We start from the raw sequence: 23,875 nt of genomic DNA on the forward strand, positions 1-23,875 counted from the left end.
TTCCCTTCCCTTCCCTTCCCTTCCCTTCTCTTCCTTTCCCTTCCCCTTTTTGTCTGTTGTACTTCTTCTATCTGTTTCTGAGTTATAAGCAAACAAAGAAAAAAAATACTAATCCAGGGCCTAAAGTAAAGTTATGTTAACTTAGATTTTACATTAAATAATTTCAGACATTCTATTTCTGATGGATTTTCCTTTTTACATGAGAAAACTTCTTGGAAAATTTCTCGGCAGTTGCATCTTCAAGAGAATAAGCACCCTGGAGCTTGTGAGTATGTGAGTAAAGACTGAAATAGATTAAACAGATATATTCAAGAGTTATGCTTTTATTCAGTAGATTTTATGCAAATGGATCATATAAAATGGCACAAACAGAATCATATATTTCACCGTCACATGAACATCTCGTTGCTCCTCATTCCCATATCTGAGTAAATACGCGTGTACATTCCTTCTCCTTCCACACACATATATATTCTAACTAATAAGCTAGAGGCAAGTATACAGTAGCCTGTATGCCCATTACCTTAAGAAAACAATAGTTATATTGTCTAAAAGGAGAGTTAGAATCCATAAGCTATACCAGATTTCCTTCTTAGAGCTATGGAGTCTGTTTGCACATTTGTCACACTTTTCTTCCCCTCTGCACTTTCCCATCAGTCTCCAGATACCAATGAGACTGAAGACAAAATTTATCAGGTTCTACTCTGCTGGTTCCACTGACATATCTACACTTCATAACCTAAGAAACTGCAATCTGTATCAATACATTTTACAAACAACCATGATACAGAAATACCACATGTGAGAATACTTTGGCTGAAAGTAGAGCTGGAAAAGAAATCAAGAGATCATGTAATCACCAGAAAGACAAGAGTAGCCAACTTCTTGCTGTGCTTCAGAAGGTCACCTAACTTGTTCTAGACATCATTCAGTGGCTGGGACCACCAAACTTCCCCAGAGATTTTTTTGCAATTTAAATATTCTCTGTGCTATAATGCATTTCCAAATCTCCAGTCACTTTGCAAATTAAACCTATCACTTCTTATTCTAGCTAAAGTGAAAATGACAAGACAGTTCATCATTATAATCTTGGAAACTAACCTTCCATATATTTAAAGTTTGCTGTCATGACTTCTTTACTCAACTAGATAACTGAGATTCTTTGAATTTTCTTCAGGAATCATATTTTTTAGATCTCCCATCATTCTTGTTGTTGTTTTCCTTTAACTCAATCTTGTGTTACAGAGTCCTGTCACAACATTCTTATCAGATTCTAAAAAGAGGATTGTTATATCACTTAAATGCAGATATTTTTACATATCAGCATGATATTAAGATTTTAGATGCATTCACTCCATGATTCCTAGGCCTCCCAGATCTTTAGCCAGATGCTCTTCATTCTCTGTTCAGATATTATTCCTATCTGGTGTAAAACTTCATGTTTATCTTTACTGAATCATATCCATTTTTGCAAGCTACTCTTCCAATTTGTCAGAATTGTTTCAGATTCTAACCTTGTCTTTCATGGTGCCTGCAGCTGTTCCCAACATGAAGTGATTAACAAGTTAACAGTCTTTATTTTCTACTCCAGTATCAAAGGTCATTACGTTAAAGTACTAAATCACACCAGCCTCAGAATAGACAAATTCCTACTTGCTTCTGTTGTACCAATGACAAAAATACCTAATGAGTTCTTCCAACAATATAAATGGACAGTTGCCTTCTGTAACAGATGGTTGTCCCAGTTATTCGTGAGAAGCCTAGCCTTCCCGACCTTCCAGACAGGATGAACTGTAATAAAGCTTCCAGAAAGTATTTCTTTTCACATCCGGTATGCCCATCAAGTCACTGAATTTTTCAGTCTATGGACCCTTTGCAGCATTTATTCTAATTGGTGAATTCTAATTGGTTTGGTTTGAAGGTGATATTCGTAAATAACTGTTGATCATGGCAGGAGGTTATTTATTTTTAAGTGTGCTGAAAACAATGGCAGAAAAAGAGAAGTACCAAAGAACATAGACAATCTTCTCTAACCTTCATGTTTAATATTTTTCAGTCAGTATAATACACATTTTGTCCCATTCCTTATCCATCTCTCCTCCTCATCGGGTAATTGTTCCCTTATGCTTGGAAAGTACGAATCACAAGATGGGTGCTAGTAGAGTATAATAATTAAAAGTAATATTGAAGAAAAGCTAAATGATAGATATGTATGGTTATTTCTGCCTGATATTTCAATGGATTTTAATATTTGATAAATATACCTACTCAAATTCTTCATTTACACAGTAACTTTCTTCACATTTTAATTCACAACATGTTATTTCTACAAGGAAAGAAAGACAGAGAGTTCTGTCATCTAGAAAAGTAAAAAAAATTAAAGATATCCACCGCTGGAACTGAATTTCCTTGGTTGTCTTGTTTTTGATCAATTGTGTCATGAGCATGTCAGATAAAAATAACAGAATATTTCAGGCTTAGGTTTGGTTTTGTTTGTTTTGTCAGGAGTAATTCCTTTAAAATATTTTTGTTTTGAGGTTTGTTTCCATTTCACATACATATTTCAAAAATAAAACCATAAACAACACTTCATATCATGAAAGCACTGTTAGGTGCAAAAAAAGAAATCAAATTGAAATGAATGTAACAAGCATGAGATTCGGATCAGTATCTGTTTCATGTTCTCTGTTTCCTGGAGTAAATCAGTCACCTCTGATTACTGGTAGGTAGAAGGCCACTGTAAATGAACGTGCATTTGTATTTTCAAGAACATTCAGATTATAAAGAAGCACGAGGCAGTGCAGATGAGTGACCAGTATAAATATAGCTGTTTTGTCGTTTTTTTCCCTTTGGTCTCTCAGCCTCCACACCCACTGGTATTTGCAGCAGTCACTTCAACGTGTATTGTTACCAATTATGTTCAATGCACTTCTCCACAGAAAAGTATTCTTTCCTGTCTGCTTGTTCAACAGTTAATGCAGTATAGTTGAGAAATAAAATTGAAGTTGCTGGGAACCAGAATTAGGAAAATATCAGTGATAACAGTATTTTCAACTGCTATAATTAGAAGTTGTATATATTGTTTAATCAAGGTGTAGAACTGGACAAATTTGATGCCAAAGAAAGCTGAATATAAAAATGACCCACATGCAGTGATGAGTCAGAAATAGTTACACAGATTCTGGAAAATCTAGGAGGATTTGGGTTTCACAAACTTAATTAATTTATGTATCCACTTAATTCTTACACACTAATGGTACTGAGTACTTACTCTAATATTTTTATAAAAAGAGCTTTGACTTTGGTTTTTACTAGTTTTAGTTATTTCCTGTCTGTATCTCATTATTTCTGTGGACATAAAAATAAGCTTGCTTAAAAAAAAAAAAAAAAAAAAAAAAAAGGATGAGTACAAGACTGTAAAATAAATATCATTCTCTTCCTACCTGTTGATTTTAACATACTCATTCAGTGGATAAAGTGGTGCGCACTGTCTTTTGGGATAGGAAAGCTGTTATCTTTCTGGATTTTCTTGAAGCTGGACAGTCCACAAACTCTGACTGCTAAATTGTGATGCTGACTGAGCTGAAGACTCGAACTTCTAAACTCAGACCGGAGAAGAAGACAACTCTCTTGCATCACAATAATACCAGGCCTCATACCAGTTTGAGAACCATGATACTGACTGGACTGTCCTAGCACATCCACTGTATAGTCTGGTGTCTTCTGACTTCTGCTTGGGCTTATGAAAGATGGACTGTGTGGGCAACATTTTTCCTAACAATTCTGTCATTTTTGCAGCTGTGAAACAGTGGGTCAAACCCCCTGGTAAAGATTTTTATGAGTGCAGCATGTAGGCTTCTGTCTATCTCTGGATAAAATGCATAGCTAGTGGCGTTCACTCTGTTGAAAATTAGCACTGTGCAGCTGACAATATTTTCTATCAAATAGTGTTATTGTGCTCACTGTATGTGTTTTGTTCCCACGGAAATAAGTAGGAGGTGTTACTTTCAGAGTAACACACGTGCATCTTTTAGGTATGGCCAGATAGGATGCATGTTTCATCATTAAAAGACTAGATATCATCTCTACATTTTAACAACTTTTGCATTATAATCATGATGGTCACTATGAGAAGAATAGGTTCTTCTTAGATTTCCAAAGCTTCCAGGAATAAAAATAGAGACAATTTTTTTTTTTTTTTTTTTTTTTTTTTGGAAGAATTAATGTTATCCTTCTGTGACAGTCAAACCAACCAATACGTGAGTAACCCTGTGGTATAATGTGTAAGAAAGACCAAAAGGTACAATAACCTTTTGTAGAAATTATAGCATTTTGTGTTGATTGGTCCCCCATATGACAGCTCTTTGTTTGCAGTGTGTGATCTCTTCTATGAAATATGTTGTTTTTGAAGAGCTATTGTATAACATGCTTTTCAGTTCACAAAGGAGGGGATGGCATATGCCACAGGGAACTGTAAATCTCTCTCAGATTTTATAAAAGCAATTTCGTTATTGTTATGTGCTTTCCTACACAGTTTTCAGTTTTTGAAACAGTGAAAACCACCACTGTTTTGCTCAACCAAGCAGCCTAAAATTTCTGAAGTTGCTATGAAGCTCCTCAAGCTGAATATGTTTGGAAATCTTCATTTTTGATTTTTATTTTTTTTTTTTATTTTTTTAACAATTAAAGGTAAAAGTTTTCAATAATTCATGTGAATTGTTGCTTATGTTTGCCAAGTTTTAGACTCTTTGGTGGAAGAGTGAGCATAGTGTATACTCCTGTGTAAAATGGGAAATGTTATTGGCACTGGTTTATATATGTCAGGGTTAAAAATACTATATTTATGACTAATTAGAATCCATTCACCAGCTTGCAGATGATATGTGCCCTGGGAATGTTAGAACTCTGCATGATGTCCCCAATTTCTAGGTTTGCATCTGGACACTGGGAGTAGCTGAAAAACATAAAAAACAAACAAACAAACAAACAAAAAACTTCCCGTTACCTGCATAGCTTCAGGAGTTAGCTCAGAAGAATGCACTTTGTCACATTTTTTTCAACAGTGATGAGACACTGCCAATTGGTCTTGAGCATCTCAAGACCTGATGTGTATGCAGAAGGAACGTTAAGAAGTTGGTTTTCTAGCATATTTCTTACTAGTATATGTATTGAATAGGGCTATGAAGTTAATTTAGGTTTGTAAGTCCTAGTGGCTTCATTAAGGCTAGAATTTAACAATATATGTAAGTTACTGAAAGTCATCAGATATTGTACATGTATACTACAAGAAAACAGAAATTAATACCTTCATATCAGTGGGAAAAGGGAGCAATACATTGTAGACACAGTTAAATTTAGAAATGCATATGCTTTTACTGAGACAGATGACAAATCACTGGACAAAACTACACTTGGGGAAGGATGGCTTCTCTTCTGAGTGGATCAGGAATGGATGCAATTTTAGAAACTGCTTTTGTAATGCAATGTAAATTCAACTTACTGAGATCAGAACAGAGGTAACTGAATTCCAGGGCCCTCAGCAGGGCCAATGTCTGTCTGGATGATGAATTGGTACCTTCCAAACTGAGAATCAACAAATTTAAGAAATCCCCAAAACATATACTCTCAGTAGGAAATGCTTTTTACCCAGCATGTGTTTGCGTATCTGGAAGTTATCCCCCCATGAGTAATGGAAAAAGGTTCCCATTTTTATTTATTTATTTGTTTGTTTGTTTGTTTGTTTGTTTGTTTTTACAGTTAAACGCATTGTGAGTCAAAAGCCTATTCAGAAGAAATACACTTCATTCTCAAACAAATTGAGCTATCTCTATAGCAGATGAACATTTTAAGTATATACAAACATTAAAGGACAAGTCATGGTCCTTAATTCGTTCCAGTGAAGATAAAACAGCAGATTATCTACTGCCACTTGACAGTGCTAAAGACTTCTGCAAGCTTTTCATTTGTCTGGAAAGATGCTTTTAGGTTTATGATTTGTCTTTCTTTCATAGTAGCCTTGCACTGTGTAACTGGCATATGTGAAAGAATTAAATATATTCATGTACAACACACCAATGGTTATAGTTCCAAAAGAATTACTGTCAAAAACAACAAAGAAGGAAAAGTGTGTACAGTGTGTATATATATATATATATATTATTATATATATGTAGAAGTATTTTTATGCAGCATCCAGCGCTTTAAAATATTTCATACAAATGTGAAACAATATATTGTGAATTGTCTCAGACATCTCAAAACTTCCAGCAATACTGGCACTCCAGAATGCTATGAACCTACAGAATGTGAAACATTTTTGTTTAAATAACCTCAAACCCATCAATTTTCATTTTAGATAGCTATTTTTTCAGACTGAAAGATTAGTCTCAGTTGGAGGAGACTTCAATTCCTCTCATAGAATGAATTTCACATCACTCACGTGTTCATATTTCTGAAGAGAATCTACCCTATGACACTGTCACTTCTAATCTATTACTTGAACTGCATATACACTTTATATGGAGAGGTTTGGAAAACTTTTTCTAATATTTTTTAAAAATGGTGAATTTACAACAGAATCTGATGAAAATTAAATACATTCATTTTTCCCATTGTGAACCTCTCTTGTAGAGCAAACATGAGAGGAAGGTTCATACTTTCATAATAACATATCTTAATTCATTAAAGGGATAAAGGTCATATAGTTTCCAAATAAAAGAATGAAAATAGTAATATCCATTTTATAAGATGCAGCAGGTATTAAATTTCTGTTAACCAGTTACATGACATTCAAGATTCTCCAGAATCCTTGGGTCAATTGTGTGATGTGCCCCCTTAAGCATTCATTTGAAGACTTGATTAAATTAGATGAGCATTTCAGATAGAATACTATGACCATTTTTATGATCTCATTCTGAAAAAGGTAATTTATCATAACTCTGAGGCTTATTAAATATTTCAGCTTTTATGTTGACATTCAGTGCATGCCCCTGCATGTGAGAGTAGCCAGTGAGTAAATCATATAAAGCAGAATATTTTAAAAAAGCAAGTATTTTATTCACAGACATGAATACTTTCATTGTAAACAAGAATAGGCATCAAGTAGATCTAGTCATTCTTTCAGAATGAACTAGGCCCAGGAAGTCCTTGCCATGAGGAGGCAGTGAGAAAGAGGAGAGAAATCTCTGCATGGTTCCAGTTCAGTTTTTGCTGAGGCTGTTAAGCAAGTATCTTTCAGAGGAAAAAGTCTGGTCTGTAATAACTAAAAGCAACTTCAGGAAACTGCATTCAATATTTGGTCTTACAGAAAAGCTTGAATGTCCTAATGAGTGGCTGCCAAATTTGGAATTTTGCACAGGTATCCACTACTTGTGTCTGCTTCATACACCTTGCTTTCTCTCCTAGTACCTTTGTTTCTCCATCATGGGGGCAGAAGCAAGTGGTTGTTATCTGAAGAAAATGGTGAAGACACAGCAGATGTGGGATGCTGGGAAATGATATTCAGTGGTGCATATACAGTGATAGCAAAATATCCCCTCTACTTTATTCATCCATTTTGCCCTTCCTTTACTGTGGTCTTGCATTTCAAATTCTGTGAACCCATCTCTCTCTCAGCTGCTTCTTTTGCTATGAAGCATGCAATCATTTGCATCAAATGACACTGTTCCAAATGGAGTATGGAGAACACCCAGTGGCACAGAAAAAGCGACAGACTGTCGGGAAAGGAGATATACTCTTTGTAGAAAACGAGAGAAGGGCAAGGAAACACCTTACTCAGGTAAGGAGAAAAGGAGAGGGACAGTTAGCACCTCTTCTGTGACTGCATGAAATTCTCTTCTCCTTGCAAATTTAGGGTGGTTTTTTTTCCTGCTTTACTGAGTGAAGGATGGTATCTGCTGACAAAAACCACTGCTGATGCATAGGGAGACAGAAAAAGGGAGATGATGCCTCTGTTGACAGGAAATTAGAGAGCTTGGCGTTGCTTCACAAAAGTTACCACTGATCCCTAAAGCAAGGGCTGTGTGACAGCACTGTGAGCCAGATAATTTGCTCTGCACTCAGAGGGAGCCTGACCGCTCTGTGGTTGCTCTCCTGGAGGGGCTGACAGTAAGAGAAGGTGCTACTGAATGACTGAAGACAGTGTAGTGGCATGCACCATGGCACAGCAAAAATACATGAATAATTTTGATTCTGGAATGGGCTTGAATGAACCCTGTAAAAAAAAATATTGGCTGCTAACACAGAACAAAAGAAAGCACTGAGCTAAGCTGAGTGTTAACCATTTTATGCATAGAATAGTAGATAGTTCTGGTGGAGACTGGAAAGTGATCACAATCATGAACCTGAAGCACAATATCAGCAATAGCAGTGAGGATGAGATAATGCTAAAGCTGCAAAAGTAGCTATAGTTCTGGTGTTTTCCTTCTTTGGGGAGATTGATTTTGCAAGCTTAATTGTGTTCTTTGAATGTAGTTGTTCAAAGTAGCATTGTATGATAATAAAACATGGAATAGTGTGAAATACTACCTTGTTAATGAATATCTGCTTATAAGAAGTACTTAGCTCAGTGACCCATTTTCTTATTAATTTCCCAAAAGGTTCAGCAACTGTGCCCGTACTAGTGTGATTTACTGTAGTGAGAAGTTTTATTACACAGGACATTCTTCCAAGGCAATTTTGATAAGTGATTTTATTTTATACCATTAAATTGGTTTAACTCACAGCATACAGAGAACTCTTTATATACCCTATAGAACTGGTATTGTATTTCACATGGTTTTATCTTCTGAATAAAAGCCATGCAAAATTGCTTCTAGCTTTTATGTTTCAGACTACAGTAGATGCATCCATACCTTTAGCTGTTCTATTTGCTGTACAGGAATATACTTAGTATTGTAGTGTTGTAACGACAGCATACAGTCACTAAGACCCAGTAATCTAGACCATTTGGGTGACAGACCACGGCAGACTGGCCTGTGTATTTCTAGTGATACTTTATTTCATTCCAAAAAAAAAAAAATAAAATAAAAAAAAATTGCAATTAAAACAGGTGTGTTTAATTAAACTTATTTATCTAAATCACTTTCAGTTAGCCTCTCCTTTTCTCCTGAACTCATAAAAGAAAGCATAGGAAGTTCCGCACGAATGTGCGCAAGAACTGCTTTACAGTGACAGTGAGGGTGACAGAATACTGGAACAGGCTGCCCAGGGGGGTTATGAAGTCTCCTTCTCTGGAATCACAGAATCACAGAATTACAGAATCACAGAATTGTAGGGGTTGGAAGGGACCTCTAGAGATCATCGAGTCCAACCCCCCTGCCAAAGCAGGTTCCCTATACCACGTCACACAGTTAGGCGTCCAGTTGGGTCTTGAATATCTCCAGAGAAGGAGACTCCACCACCTCCCTGGGCAGCCTGTTCTAGTGCTCCGTCACCCTCACCATAAAGAAATTCATGCGCACATTCGTACGGAACTTCCTATTCTGAAGTTTCAGCCCATTGCCCCTAGTCCTGTCCCATGCACTACTGAAAAGAGACCAGCCTCACTACTATGGCTCCCACACCTCAGGTATTTATAAACCTGGATCAAATCCCCTCTCAGCCTTCTTTTCTCAAGGCTAAACAGACTCAGTTCACTTACTCTCCTCATAAGGCAGATGCTCCAGGCCCTTCACCATCTTAGTGGCCCTCCGCTGGACTCTTTCCAAGAGATCCCTGTCTTTTTTGTACTGGGGAGCCCAGAACTGGACACAGTATTCCAGATGAGGCCTGACCAGGGCAGAGTAGAGATGGAGGATCACCTCCCTTGACCTGCTGGACACGCTCTTTTTAATGCACCCCAGTATGCCGTTGGCCTTTTTGCTACAAGGGCACACTGCTTGCTCATGTCCAACCTGTTGTCCACCAGGATGCCCAGGTCCCTCTCAGCAGAGCTCCTCTCCAGCAGGAGATATTCAAGTCCTTGGACGCCTACCTGTGCAACCTGGTGTAGGGAACCTGCTTTGGCAGGGGGTTGGACTCAATGATCTCAATGATGTGAAAGCTGTGTTCTATAATGTGGGAATATGAGAAAAGTTGTTCAGAGCAGCAGCTGTGGAGCAAGATAAACAGCATGAGTACCAAGGACACCTCTGGAAGGAGAAGAAGGGACTCACAGATCTGATTGGATATGTGCCTGCATGGACAGTTGAAAAGTGTAGAATGCTTTGTTGACATGTAAAGGTGGTTGGGAAAGTTGTAAGGGTGGATGGGAAAGTTAGAAAACTGTGAAGGTATATAAGGGATGTGAGAATTAGTAATAAATGATTTGGATTATTCACATCTGAGTCCGTGCCTCAAACGCTGCACTATAGTTTACTTATTAAAACAAAAACAAAACAAAAACAAACAAACAAAATCCACAGCAAACTGCAGTGTTGATTAATTCCTCTTGGTCTCTTTTTTTTCTGCTTCATCTTTTCCCCTGTTTTCTTCATCATACTGGTCCCCATGGTGAAACTGCTTGTAGTCAAATCACTGAACTTAATGCATCATGAATTCCTCAGTGGGTAAATGCAAACTGTTTTTCTCATTGTTCTCTCAGTTTTCTTGTTTTATTTATTCATATTTCTATATGTTAATTTATATATTATTTATTTAATATAAAACCTTATTTTCATAAGTCCAGCACAGATATGCATATAGAGATGAGAATTAATCCGATTTGGTTTTGTATACCACATCTTAATATCAAAATTTGTTTGAATATTGTTCATTTTTATATAGTCTATTTTTATATATTTGTTTAAACATAGTGTATTTTCATACACTTTTATATAATTATACATATATTTTTATATAGCATTTCAGAAAATTCTATATATGCTAGCTGCAGATTTATCAGGAAAGATGGTAACTCTTAAGAGGAAAATAAGTAAGAAGAAAGAATGGATAGATTTACAATTAACATACTATTATCTTGTAGCACTTCCTAAAAATATTTGCAGAGAGAACTGTCAAAAAGTTGTCATTGAGTAGAAAAATACAATCACACAGAATTGCAAAGCATCATAAGTGCTGGAAGGGACCTTTAGAAATTGTACTGGCCAACACCCATGCTACAGCAGGTTCTCTAGAAAAATTTGAAACATTTGAATGTAACTGAAATTTACTTTCAAACAATTTATTAAAATTCCTATAAAATTTTTCAAATTCCATTACAACTGACTTCAAGTTTAGGTTCTGCCTCAGTTGCAACTATCCTTTCTACTGGACACAAGTCCAGTTTCAGGAAAGCTGAGATCCATTCTTGGCCCTTTAATTGATGAAGGCTTTTTTTTTTCTTAAAGGCTTTATTTCTCAATCTGTAACAAAGGAAAATCGATGTGTCTCTGCCTCACTAATGTGTTGCAGACCTAAACTCAGTCATATGTGGAAACTTGTGTAACATGATGGAAACTCAATATTAATTGTTAGGTATATTCTGTTACCCCCAGTGGAAGGCTTTGGTCCATGAAATTGCTGCCATACAAATAAAATTGGTCTAATCACAGTGGGAGGTGGAGAAGAAGGGAAGAAACTAAAAATAGGATAGCTTTAGCCCTGAGAATTGAGTACAAATCATGAATATTGAAGGAAAAAAAAAAAAAAAAAACCTAAACAAAGAAACACCTAACTAACCAAAAAGAAACAACAGCGCTGGAACGAGAATTAAAAGCAAAGAAATGAACAAGACTTTCACCTGTCCCCAGTGTGGGTGGTGTCAATAGGCATGGAGACAACTGAAAAATTAAGTACATGAAAAAGAAGAAGACACACCATTTACTAATGGATGAGTTACTTAGACTAATTTCATAATAATTTTTAGGAAAACAGAAATGCTTAGCTGAGGATTATAAACTGTAGACATAAGTAAGACACATCTGTGAAAAGAGTTCATTTTGCAAAGGTCACATTTATACATCTCTCTTCTTAAGAGCAGCTGCCTTAACTGAGCCCTGTCCGTGTGAACAAGTGCTGAAATTTCCACTGTAACATACAGAAGGACTTTTTGGATAACTTCTATTAAATTTTCATCCTGTTCACACCTGCCAGGGCTTCCAGGGCTTTTCCATGGATTCCTCCAAGGTGTGGTTCAGCTATTTGAGGTGTTCAGAGAGATGATTTAGCAAAGGGTTGTCAGACTTAGGGTACTATGGTTAGACTGCACTGCAGACTGCAGTTGGACTTGATGATCTTTGAAGTCTTTTCCAACCTGAGTAATTCTATGATTCTATGGTTTTTTGTTTTTTGTTTTTTTTTAATGTGGATATTTTAGTTTTATTGAGATTTTATTTGAATCCCACTGAGAGCTGAGTATGTAGGTTTGGTGTCAAGAGTGTTCCTGTTAGGTCTATCTGTTCAAAATAAAAAATATTTTGTAAGTATTATGCCTGTGGATGCTCTTTGTTAACTTAGGAATAGGTTAATATCACCAGGTAGCAAGAGTTCTCAGTCTCTTCCAGCTGTTCACTGCTACAACCTTTGATTCTCACGTCTTTGTCTCATTTTGAGTCTATCCTAAAGGTAGACCTATCCCCTTTGACATTTTGCCATGGCTATGCCTGTTTAATTTCAGCAAATAATGCAACAATTTACAGTCTACTGGCTGTGCAGTTTCAGGGAGGGAATACTTTGCAGTACATGCAGAATAGTGACTGCATGGTGAATGGCTGTATGTCCCTGATGTCTCAGTACACAAGCAGGTCTTTTGGAGATGTCATGACAAGATCACATGTTCTTCGTGTAATGACTGCACCAAGACCTCCTGGTGACCTTATGAATAATGTGGACCACACTAGGGTTTGTGATGTGTGAGTCTACTGCATATACATAAAAGCAGGAATCATCTATAAAGTTAAGCTAGCTTTAACTAGAAACGATAGAATTTGTTTTAAAATGTAATTAACCCTTAAAATTATGTGACGGAATTCATGTACTTAAAATTTTATTGAAGAGCTCAGAAACTGTGCTGCAGTGAATAACCAGGTTATATTAGGCATGCAAAGAAAATTGTTGCATTTCAGGTGACAAGTGACAACATTATCTGGCAGAACTACCAGTAGTTATTACAACAGTAAATGCAATGGAAATAGAATGAAATTATCCATATGCTGCACAGCAGAAATTAACAAGAGTGTTGCATCCAAAATGGTAATTGGCAATCAGGGGAAGGCTGAAAAAGTGATGTATATTATCTTGTTTAAGGTGTATTTTTTAGTGTTATGAGCAAATTTGATTGCAAGTAAACAACATAGAAAATAAAGGCAGAAAAAAAAAAAGACCACAGAGTAACAAGCAGTAAGAAGGTGATGTAATTACTCTAATTTAAACATCCGAAGACAGCACTGCATCTTTGAGACATTCCAAAGTTAATGTTAAACTAGCAAAAAGCAACAAAGAAAATAAATATGTACTATTTTCAATATTGTTCAGATAATTCTGAAAAGGAAAGGAAAAAACCAACCCACCCAGATATAAATATAGATTTCAGCTATTATTTTAGAAATGTTTCAAAAAGCATTTCTCTACATTAGGTTAATATTCTTTCTTCTTGATAATACTTGTGGAGGTTGATTCTTAAAAAAACAACTTGAAATCTAAAGACATGATTCTCTTGTCACATCCCACTTACCTGAGTTTCTGTGCTTGAAATAAAGAAAGAGGACAACACTTCCATCACTTGAATTATTCCTTCTTGTGAAAAAGCCTCCCTTGGTTGAGACTTACAATGTCAAATAGAGAAGATGCTCATCTAAACAAAGACAGGACACAGATGGGATTATATATGTTGGCCTACATATCTCCTATCACCACTTTCTGAAATAAGTATTGGAACAATAAAAAAATTGCTTGTTCTTCATTTTGAGCAATGGTTGCCACTATCAAGATGCTAGCTTCATCTGGGAACTGTTTGAACCCAGTGAGAATACTGTTAGCAGAAGACAGCCTCTTTTGCTGTGGTCTCTTCTGTGATTCCATAGTCATTTTTATAAGAATATATTTTTCCTTTCCACATTTTTGAAGGCTAAAAGCTATTCCAATGCCACAGAATCATTAAGTGTGGGTCTCAGGGTTATTTCCTTTATCTGTCTATCATGTTGTTACATAGGCAGGCTTTATAAATATCTACATTTTCTTTATAAAATTTCTTTGAATTGTTAACAGTGCAAACAGATTTTGGGATAAATAATTGGAAATGTTGAATTTTCTCTTTATCTACATTATGCACATGAAGTTAAAAGGTGAAGGTCCAGAGTAAATACAGAGACAGCAGTATGTATTGCAGTACCCAAAGTCTAATTAATTTCAGGATGGATGCTTCAAAAATGTTATTTTTCTGTTTTCAAAACTAGATTATGAGAACGCTTGTTTGGATCATAGATTCCTCTTCTCAGGTTATTTGAAAGACGAGCTGTCTTCTGCTTTTCCTCTGAGCCACACAGCTTTTCTTACTGCAGCAGCCTTGTGTTGCCCTTTGTGTCTCCTCTCTGATGCATGGATCCATCCATCCTGAAGCCGTACATTTGCCTGTACAATAAGTCTTTCATAGCCTTTAGGATACATAGCAACATAAAAAAGGTACAAAAGAAATTACCAAAACCAGAAAGTTTCTATGTATCTAGCTGAGTTGCTATCTACATATTTGAAAAGCTCAATCTGGCCTTTGTAAGAGTAGAAGTATCAATTATTTTAACCATCCATACTGACATTTGTATGGAAAACTGTTATAATACTATAACTGGGATAATTATTTTTCATCAAAACTGTCTATTATTTTAACAGGGATTTAGGTTTTCAACCAAATGATTTCTTTTTTCCTCCTAGAAACTGAAAACCCAGAAGTGGAGAAACACCACCCCCCCCCTATAAAAAAAAAAAAAAAAAAAGAGAGATGGTACTCTTGTCTAGAAAAAAAAAATATATAAAAAATTAAACGCAGTAAAGGCAAAAAGTTTTTCTCATCAAAAATTCAGTATTTTCATAGCTAAAGCAAATGAGCTATGATTTCATTATCCATTCATCACTGTAAACAGTCTCTTGGGAGAGCTTAGTTAAGGTTATAAATTCATTTCATGACTTCCATTTCCTTGCTAACTCTTTTTTCCATAGATCTTTCTTAACTATGGTCTTTAGCAGGCTCTCAGAAGCATGGTCTTGCCATTAATGGTGAGCTTAGGAAATCATGAAAATCTTGTATCTGATATTCATTTAGCTGAATAGCCTGCAGAGCGGGAGTAACAGACTTTGTAGGAAAAAATACAATATGGGTGACAGGATTTAGCCAGTCAGGTATATAGAATGAGCCACTTCCTTTCAGAGGTGCCTCAGGGAGATTTTTTGTGTCTGTCTGGCTTCCCAGATTACACACACCTGTTTCAGACATACTGGATAACAATTCTGCAATGTGTCATTTTGTGGTCATCACCCAAAAATACAGATATGGTTTTAAAATAAAGGGGAGTCATAGGTCAGTATAAGAGTAAAAGCAGAAGGAGGATTCAAACCTGCCTTTGAAACATCCTGAGTGTTTAGCATTGGAAAGATTTTATGCCCAAGTTTTCAGATTCATAAGTGATGAATTTAAAAATATAACTGTGTCTGTATATAGTTTATGAGTATTATAAATCCAGATAGTCAAAACACTTGTGCAATAAACAATAGTGAGACTGCACATGCAGTTAATTGTGCATTTCACATAATATTGTCCATAGGGAAATAAATGAAGAAGAAATAAGAGTTACTAAGTTCATGTTTTGTCTTCCATGCAAAACTGCATCTTTTCAGCCCTTTCTTCCACACAACACAAGAAGTATAAATAAATAATTCTGGGGAAAAAAAAAAAGCAATAGATAGAGGATAAGCATATCCATATCTGTGTGTTACCAAATATGCCTATACAGGTATACATACGCATGTCTGCAAGCAAACAACAAACTAAATGAACATAAATTGAAATTGGCTGCTTGTGGCACTGGTATCTATGTGTGAGATATGAATATTTAATCTTATGGGTAAATATGCAGTAGAAACGCAAGAACATCTAAGCTTAGTCAGGTAAGCTGCAGTCCTACAAAAGTTTTCCTTCATATATATACCATATACAAGGAAGTAATTGAATTTTTGTTCTCTTTTTGTTTTCCTACATGTAGCTGATGTTTTCTGATCGTATGGTGACTTATGCACTATGTTACTTGAACAGAACAAGCAGAAACAGAGTTAAATGTGCAGCCCCAGCTTGGTAATTTTATTACCATGTTTATGTATGCAATTTTAAGAAATGTATTTAAGGTGTTTAAAGTGAAATAGTAAAATAGCCTTTGTAATTAAAAACAATTCTTAACTACGCTATGGTATCCATGCTGATTTCTGATTGTGCAACAAACCTTGTAAATATGAAACAAACTGCTATGCATGTGGAAAGTAAGCAATTCATTAGATACATAAGCCCCTTTTGAGTTCTCACAAACCTTCATTTACTTGTGCTTTAAGTCTATAATGCTTGTCCTTCTGAGTATGAAATATGTCTTTTATAATGCATTACTCCAATCTTCTCCCCAGCTCTTTTCTCCAGATATGTGGAGCTCTCTTCAAGCTGTAAAAAACATTTCCCATTTAAATCAACATCCATCAGTGGTTTGGAACCCTTCTCTGCTGTGGGATTTTGTCCTTTCCTTTTGGTTAGCGCTATGTACAGACGAAGAACAAAACAAGGACACCATGTTAGATTTATAAGGAAATAATGTCAAAATGGTTAATGCAATTCACCAGTTCAATAAACTGGATTACATTCTAGTAGGACAAAAGATCAACGAAAGCCTATTTATATTCATTGAGTGAAGGCTGCAACAGCAATCACATAATGCATTCCCCGTCTTTGGGCTCATTAGCTGTGCCTATTAGATTTGTTAGGTATCATAACATCCAGATGTTTCAGGACAGCTCAGCTGACATTTTATTCATGTGCAGATTAAATATTAATGGATGGCAGGTGAAGAAGCACAATAACCAGTCTAAGGTTTGGAGCATTTTCAGTACTGACAGGGTTTTGTATTTCTTTTCCCTTCTTTATTTTATTTATTTATTTTTTATTTTTATTTTCAGAATGCATGAAAAAATAGCAGATCATGTTTAGCAAGATTGTTTCTAGTAGAAGGAAAAGGCAGGGAGCATCAGGGGTTGGACTCAATATCTGGAGGTCTCTTCCAAACTTTACCATTCTGTGATTTTCTTTCCTCTTTATTTATAGTATCTTCGTATTCTGAAAGTTTTCAAACTGGCACACTGAAGTTCCCAGTTCATTTCTAGTAAGCTCACTATGCTCAAGTTGAGCTCTTCTTTGAGCAGCTGAACTTTTATTGGCCCTTTTAGTTTCTTTTTTGAAGCCAGTTCAGTTCAGGAACTGTGCCTTTGACTGACGGTTTTGAGTAATGACATAGTCTTGCCCCTCCTCTCTAATGGAGAGAATTTCTTATCCCTCCACATTGGAAGAATCTGCTGAGTGTGGGAATTCTCCCACTACTAATTCTGCGCTGAGTATCAAACTCAATCATGGACATTTTGCTCTTTCTTTTTTTTTTTTTTTTTTTTTTTTTTTTTTTTTTTTTTTTTTCCAAAGTATCAGGATTAGCAAATAGATAGGAGAAGTTTGTGAGTTTGTCTCATACTGATTCATACTGATATTCTTACCAGTGCAGAATAAGTGTGATACATAAGATATACTTAAAATCTTATGTCCTTTTCCTGTTTTCTTCAAATATTAGAGCATCTTTGATCATAAGTCATTAACATGGGAACAGGTTTTGTCTTCTTTTCTCCCTTCTGCACTATTTTCCTCCTTGAATTGCCTCTCTGTGTTCTGTAATTGTTATATAACTATATATACCTTTTTTTTTTAACTAAAACTATTAAAATTATTCCAGTTTGCACCAGTTAGAGAGATGGCCTGAATTAAGGTCAGTCTGTTCAACAGGATCTTGTAGTTCCTACAGGTCCTCTGCAATAACATTTTCCTTCTGAATAATCCAGTGGATGTATATGAAAGATGGCAGAATCCGCCCCATTAATTATTTCAGTGTTCTACAAAGTAAAAATGATCTTACTCATCCTTTAATAGACAGTATTTTGCTGTCAGACATGCCCCAGGACATTTTCTAAAACTGATAAATTACAACTTCTTCAGACCAAAATAAAAAAGCCGGGAAATTTGTAAAAGGGTTCAAGTGAACTTCTTTGAATTCCAAATCCATAATTAGTGCATTTGCATAAGTGTGTTGTCATGTGGATTCTTTGTAGATTTCCTTCTCTTCTCATCTGCAAGAGCCTGGGGAGTGAGCTTTGTTGCACTGATGAGTGTTTTTCAACACTCACATTTTATAAGAACGTATGAGTCAGAGAAAAGATTTTGTGCATCACATTTTAACATTTTACTGTCTGTCCATTGTCAGTATCTGTAGTAAAAGTCATCCAGTCTTTTGCTTGGAATGGCAGTGCAAATCCACACGTGCACCAAAAATTACTCAAAATGAAAAATACAGCTGTGTAGTCCAAGCAAAATGAAGTCACTGCACTCTCTAAGAACAGCCAACCTTAGATGTTCAGGAGTAAGCACCATGTACTGCTGGTCATCTGTTCTTGTGGTTTAACCCGGCAAGTGGCTGGGCACCACATAGTCATTCAGTCACTGCTTCCCTTCCCATTGGTATGGGGAAGAGTATAAAAAACAAACAAACAAACAAACAAAAAACAGAACAGTAGAACCTGTGGGTTGAGATCAAACTATTTACTAAAACAGAGAAAAGGAAAATAGATATTATTATATATGTAATTATATATAACAAGTGATGCACAAGCAATTGCTCAGCATCCCCTGACCAATGCCCAGCTAGCCCCTAAGCAGCAGAAGAGAGCAAGATGAACTCTCACCTCTTCAAAACTCCTTTGCATGATGTCATGAACATAAAAGACTACAGGAAAAAAAAAAAAAAAAAAAAAGGATCAGTGTTATCCACAGGGAAGAAAATAAAAAATAAATAAATAAATAAATAAGTAAATGAATATAAAAATAGACCTTTTAATCTTTTTTTTTTCTTTTCAAATCAAAACTGAATATACTACTAAAATAGAGATTGCAGTTCTATCAGAAGTTTGATATATGATGCATAAGTGAATAGACAATATTATTTATGCCTTACTTTGAGTAACAAGAACCAAACTTCACGACCATAAAGATGCTTTTATTTGCACCCCCACAGAAAGTACATAAAACATAACATTTGGTCCATCTTGACTCTTGGGTTACTTTAACTGTCCATAACAAAACTCTTCTTTTGTCATCATAGACTTCTTTGAAACAAAATTATCATGAGAATGGAGCAACATATTTCAGCCAAATGAACAAGGCTTCTTCACTGTTATTTTGAAATTTTATTGGTGCCGCTAAAATGAGTAAAGATTTTGAAAACTTGTAAATTGATGAAGTCTATTCCTGGTTTGGATTACAGAAACAGAATGTATCAATCAGACTGACAAGACATTGTCATCTCAGACAGGTTATACTTTTCATTACTTTGTAACACGTCCTTGCTTAAACTACTAAAATTACATTCAAGATTGTTTGATTTTAAGTTTTCAAAAGAAGAGCAACTTTCCCAATATAAATTCTTTCAAGTTTCCTTTTTGCCTCATATATGAAAAAAAGAAAACAGTGAGAGATAAGGAAAAAATAAAAGGGGGGACAGTGGCGGGGGGTGGAGGTGGGAGTAAAGTTGAGGTTAAAAAAAAAGAAAAGAAAAAAGCATCACATGGATTATAGTAGGTCAGTGAACTTGTGTTATAATAGGTCAGTGTTCAAAATGCATTTCAAATCTGGATCAGATGATAGTATTACAGACAGCAACATGCAGTGGATTTTATTTTTAGCTATTCCTTCTGACCCCACTTAAGATCAATCTGTTCTATGCTGTTCTAAAATCTTCTTGATGTTTCTGACACATCATAAATCTCAGACCTTTGGAAATAAAATGATAAAAGCTGAAAAAATCAATTAAACTGCATTACTCATTTATAATGTTTAATTAATCACATTGTACCTGATTAGATGCAAAATCTTCAGCATCAAGATAACTGGTAAAAATTGTAGTGCAAAGTAACTTTTAAGCAGACAATTCTACTTGCAGTGCTTTTTGCTCCTTCTATAGAAATGAGCTGTCTCTGTAGCTACATCCCCGTAACCATAGGAACAATACCCACTCTAATTTCTTAAAGTGGAACCATGGACAAAGTCATTTAATCTATAGGAAAACATACGAACACAGTTATAATTATCGTACCCAATATCTCAAATTGTAGCTTGCATTTTGATGTTATTTGTACCTGAATGAAGAGTCAGGCTAGTGACTGTTTCCTCCACTGGTGATTGTGATACCTAAGACTGCAAGTTGATTCAATGATTTTGTTTTTTATTTTAAGCAGAATCAGGTGTTGGCCGAGAAATCTTTGACTCCTTTTCATGATGGAGACTGAAAACTTCAGCACTCCCTCCAATTCTGTTTTCTATCTCTCTACCTTTGCAAAAGCCTCTGTCATCTGGCCTTATGGTAGAGGAAGGGCTTGGTGTGATGATAAAGACCTCCCTTGAAGTCAAGACTATGTTGTATGGGGTATGAGGTATCATTCCACCAATTCCTCCTGTTTCTTCTCCACTTTCTTTGAGTGATACTGTCCAGAAAGAATCCAGATGTGCTTATCCCTCTTGCAGCATCTCCAGTAGATGAGCTTTGATTTATTTTCTTTTCAGACAATTGGAGACCAGCATTCAACAAATAAAATGTCACAAAATTCAGCCTAAAACTTCACCTAAATTGGTTCTCAGAGGACAGAAATCATACTTGTTGCTTAACCATAAAGCTTCCTCTCAGGTCTCCTTTGGTTTCATTATTTCTCTTGAAGTTCAAAAATATCTAGTGAACAGGGTAAAGCAGTTATTTTCCTTCTGGACTTCTGAGCCCCTTCTCTTCCAACTTCTCTTCCATTCTTTCATTCAAATTTTCAAAAATTCCTCCAAGCCTCAAAATATAGACTCCAGTATATAAGCCAAGGTGATCTTGATGAGAATTGATTTTTAGCCAGAAAATGTCATTTCTTAAATGCCCCAAGGCTGTTTAAACTCAGACTTAGTGTTAGCAATGGCAGAAGAATCTGACCCAACTTACCTGGCAGTTTGTGCTCCAGAAGTCAGGGCAAATAAATGCATGGCAAGTTTTCTTAGGATGGCAAAAGGTTTTTAAAGAACCTTGCAGTTGTCTTCTTACAGTGCATCTAATATATATATTTTACTTTTGCAGCATATTCACACCACATTGTGTTCTATTTCCTAACTGTAAACCAATAGATTTTTTCTTTTGCTTCTTTCCCAAACTGAGAGCATTTTACTTCTTCCTGTGACCACTGAGATGTATGCCACTTTACCTAAAAATCCCTTCAAAAATTAAAATTCTCATCACTATAAGCTGTTTGAATACATGTGCAATAAAATTCTCTAAAAGGATGGGTATAAACCAAGCGTTTACATGTTTTGAAGTCCAGAATATGAAAACCTGCTGGATTTTCACCATTAGAAAGATAAGCTTATCCTCCTTTGGTTTTCAGTCAGAGCAAAACATAAAGATGTAAAGAAATTGAGAACTACTGAGTGGACGCATAAATCAGAAAGAAGACAACTAATTAGGGAGTATTTGGAGAGGGTAAGCAGGGTGTGTTAAACATTATAAAACTGCAAGATACATTTGAGGAACTATGCACTTTCCTGTGGGTCAGCTGTTACACATACTGCTCCAGCACTGAGGGACAGCATGGATCCTTCTTGTGTGTTTACCCTTTGATTGCACTGTGTCCTCTTGGAGGCTTGCCTACATAATTGCCAACTGTATCATTCATACCCCAGGATGCTGTGAGTAACTAAGAACAGCACAGAAGGGAGCTCTGCTCTTCTTAAAGGGCCTTGATAGGACAGATGGGAGGACCCTTACCACTCAATCTCTGTTAAGTCACTCAATGCTGTGGCAAGACAGTCTTTAATGGTTATCAAATGAATAGCTCTCTCAAGCACTGAATTATTGGAATAACCTCAAAAATGAAAACAAATTTTAAAATTAGTATTTACACTAAAATTTCTCTATTGAATCTCAGCATACCAATGTACTCCCACCTCACTATCTCCTAGAATAAGCTGGAATCTCCAACTCTTTCTTTGGATGGAGTACCTTTTGCCCTGACAATCTGAATTGGCTTTTGGCATCACTTTTCCTTCCCAAAGTATTAGCAAAAAACACGGAAATCAAAGTATAAGTATTTTATGCCTTGCAGTTGCCTGAATTCCTACTGGATGAACGTTCTTCTAAGTTTCTTGTTTCTAGATGTACAAACACCACTTGGCACGCACATTTTAATTCCTCACAGTCCCTTGCAAATTAATATTTCTATTGAATACTTTAATTGGCACATTCTGGCTTCAGACTGCTTTCCTTTTAACAGTCTTCTGCTAACACACTTGTGAAAACTTTTCTTTCCTATTAGGAGAAATATGATGTACATAGTCATCTGATTCAATTTCAAAGTACTTTCTGTTTTACAGAGACTGTAAAAAAGCTAAACACAATGCCATTGCTAAAAAGAAACTGAGAATAAGATCCTTATCCTCAGTACTTTACTCCCTCTCACATCCTCAGGCTGGGGACTTATCATAGTTTTGTGATGGAAGGAACAGAAATTTCAGTGTGTAGGTCTACAGAATTTTCACAGCGAGATTTCTGTATCAAGTTTTGAAGAAAGCTCAGAGAGAAAGCTTTTTAACTTTTGTTTAGCCAAAACCCTACACCCTTTCCAAATTCTTTCTAAATAGGAAATATATTTCTCAGCAGTTAAAGAATAATGTTTGACATTCCCCTCTCTTTTCCTCACAGATTTGTATGCCACTTCCCAGATTTCTCTACTGATTACCATTGCATCTAATCTTCATGTGATTTGCCATTTTGTTTTGTTTTGTTTAGGTTCGTTGGTTGTTTTTGGTTTAGTTTTTTTGTTTTTTTGTTTGTTTGTTTTATTAGCATTTCAACTTGAAGAGTCAACTTAAAAGGTGTAAGAAATAGTAAAAGACCTGTTAAGTGGCAGCCTCAATAACCATTCTTGTTGGGTAGCTCACCTTTCACTTTATACCCATCTTCTGCATCTGGTCCCTCTCCTCCATCTTCCTGGCATCTTTCACTCCCATTTTATTAGTACCTAATGAAAGAGGCACAACAGAAATTTTATTTGCAGTTGTTACATCTTAGAGAATGCAGGCCTGAAATAACAATTTTGAAGACAGCAACACTTGTTGTAGCACTGGTATCTTTGCAAGCTCCCTAAAAGCTACACATGATAATTGATCCTTTTACTTTCTTTATGTGGGAGTTTTCATTACTAAAGTCACTTGCCTTTTATGTTTAAGTGTGTGCTCTTCAATAAGCATATCCCCTAAGCCAAACAGCCTGCTGCATTTCATCTATGGAGGCAGGGAATTATGTTTGCAAGGTGCCCTTACACTTTCTGCTGTTTCTTCATTTACTGGTTTAATAACCTTCTCTCACTGCTGGTTGTGTTCTTCATTCAGTTGTTTGGTTTTTTTTTTTATCCGCAGTGGAATAAGACTTTGCAAAGCAAAGCTGTAGAGCACAAAGGCAGGGAGGATTAAGTTAAAAAATTGGAAAAGTATTTTATTCACATTCTTTGCAATTAGTTATGCAAACACAATTATTTTATTCATTTATTTTCACATTGGCAAACACATGAATGGAAAAGCAGAATGATTCTTTAGATA

This window comes from Coturnix japonica, chromosome 1 (assembly GCF_001577835.2).
Source record: "Coturnix japonica isolate 7356 chromosome 1, Coturnix japonica 2.1, whole genome shotgun sequence".
NCBI classification, from domain to species: Eukaryota; Metazoa; Chordata; class Aves; order Galliformes; family Phasianidae; genus Coturnix; species Coturnix japonica.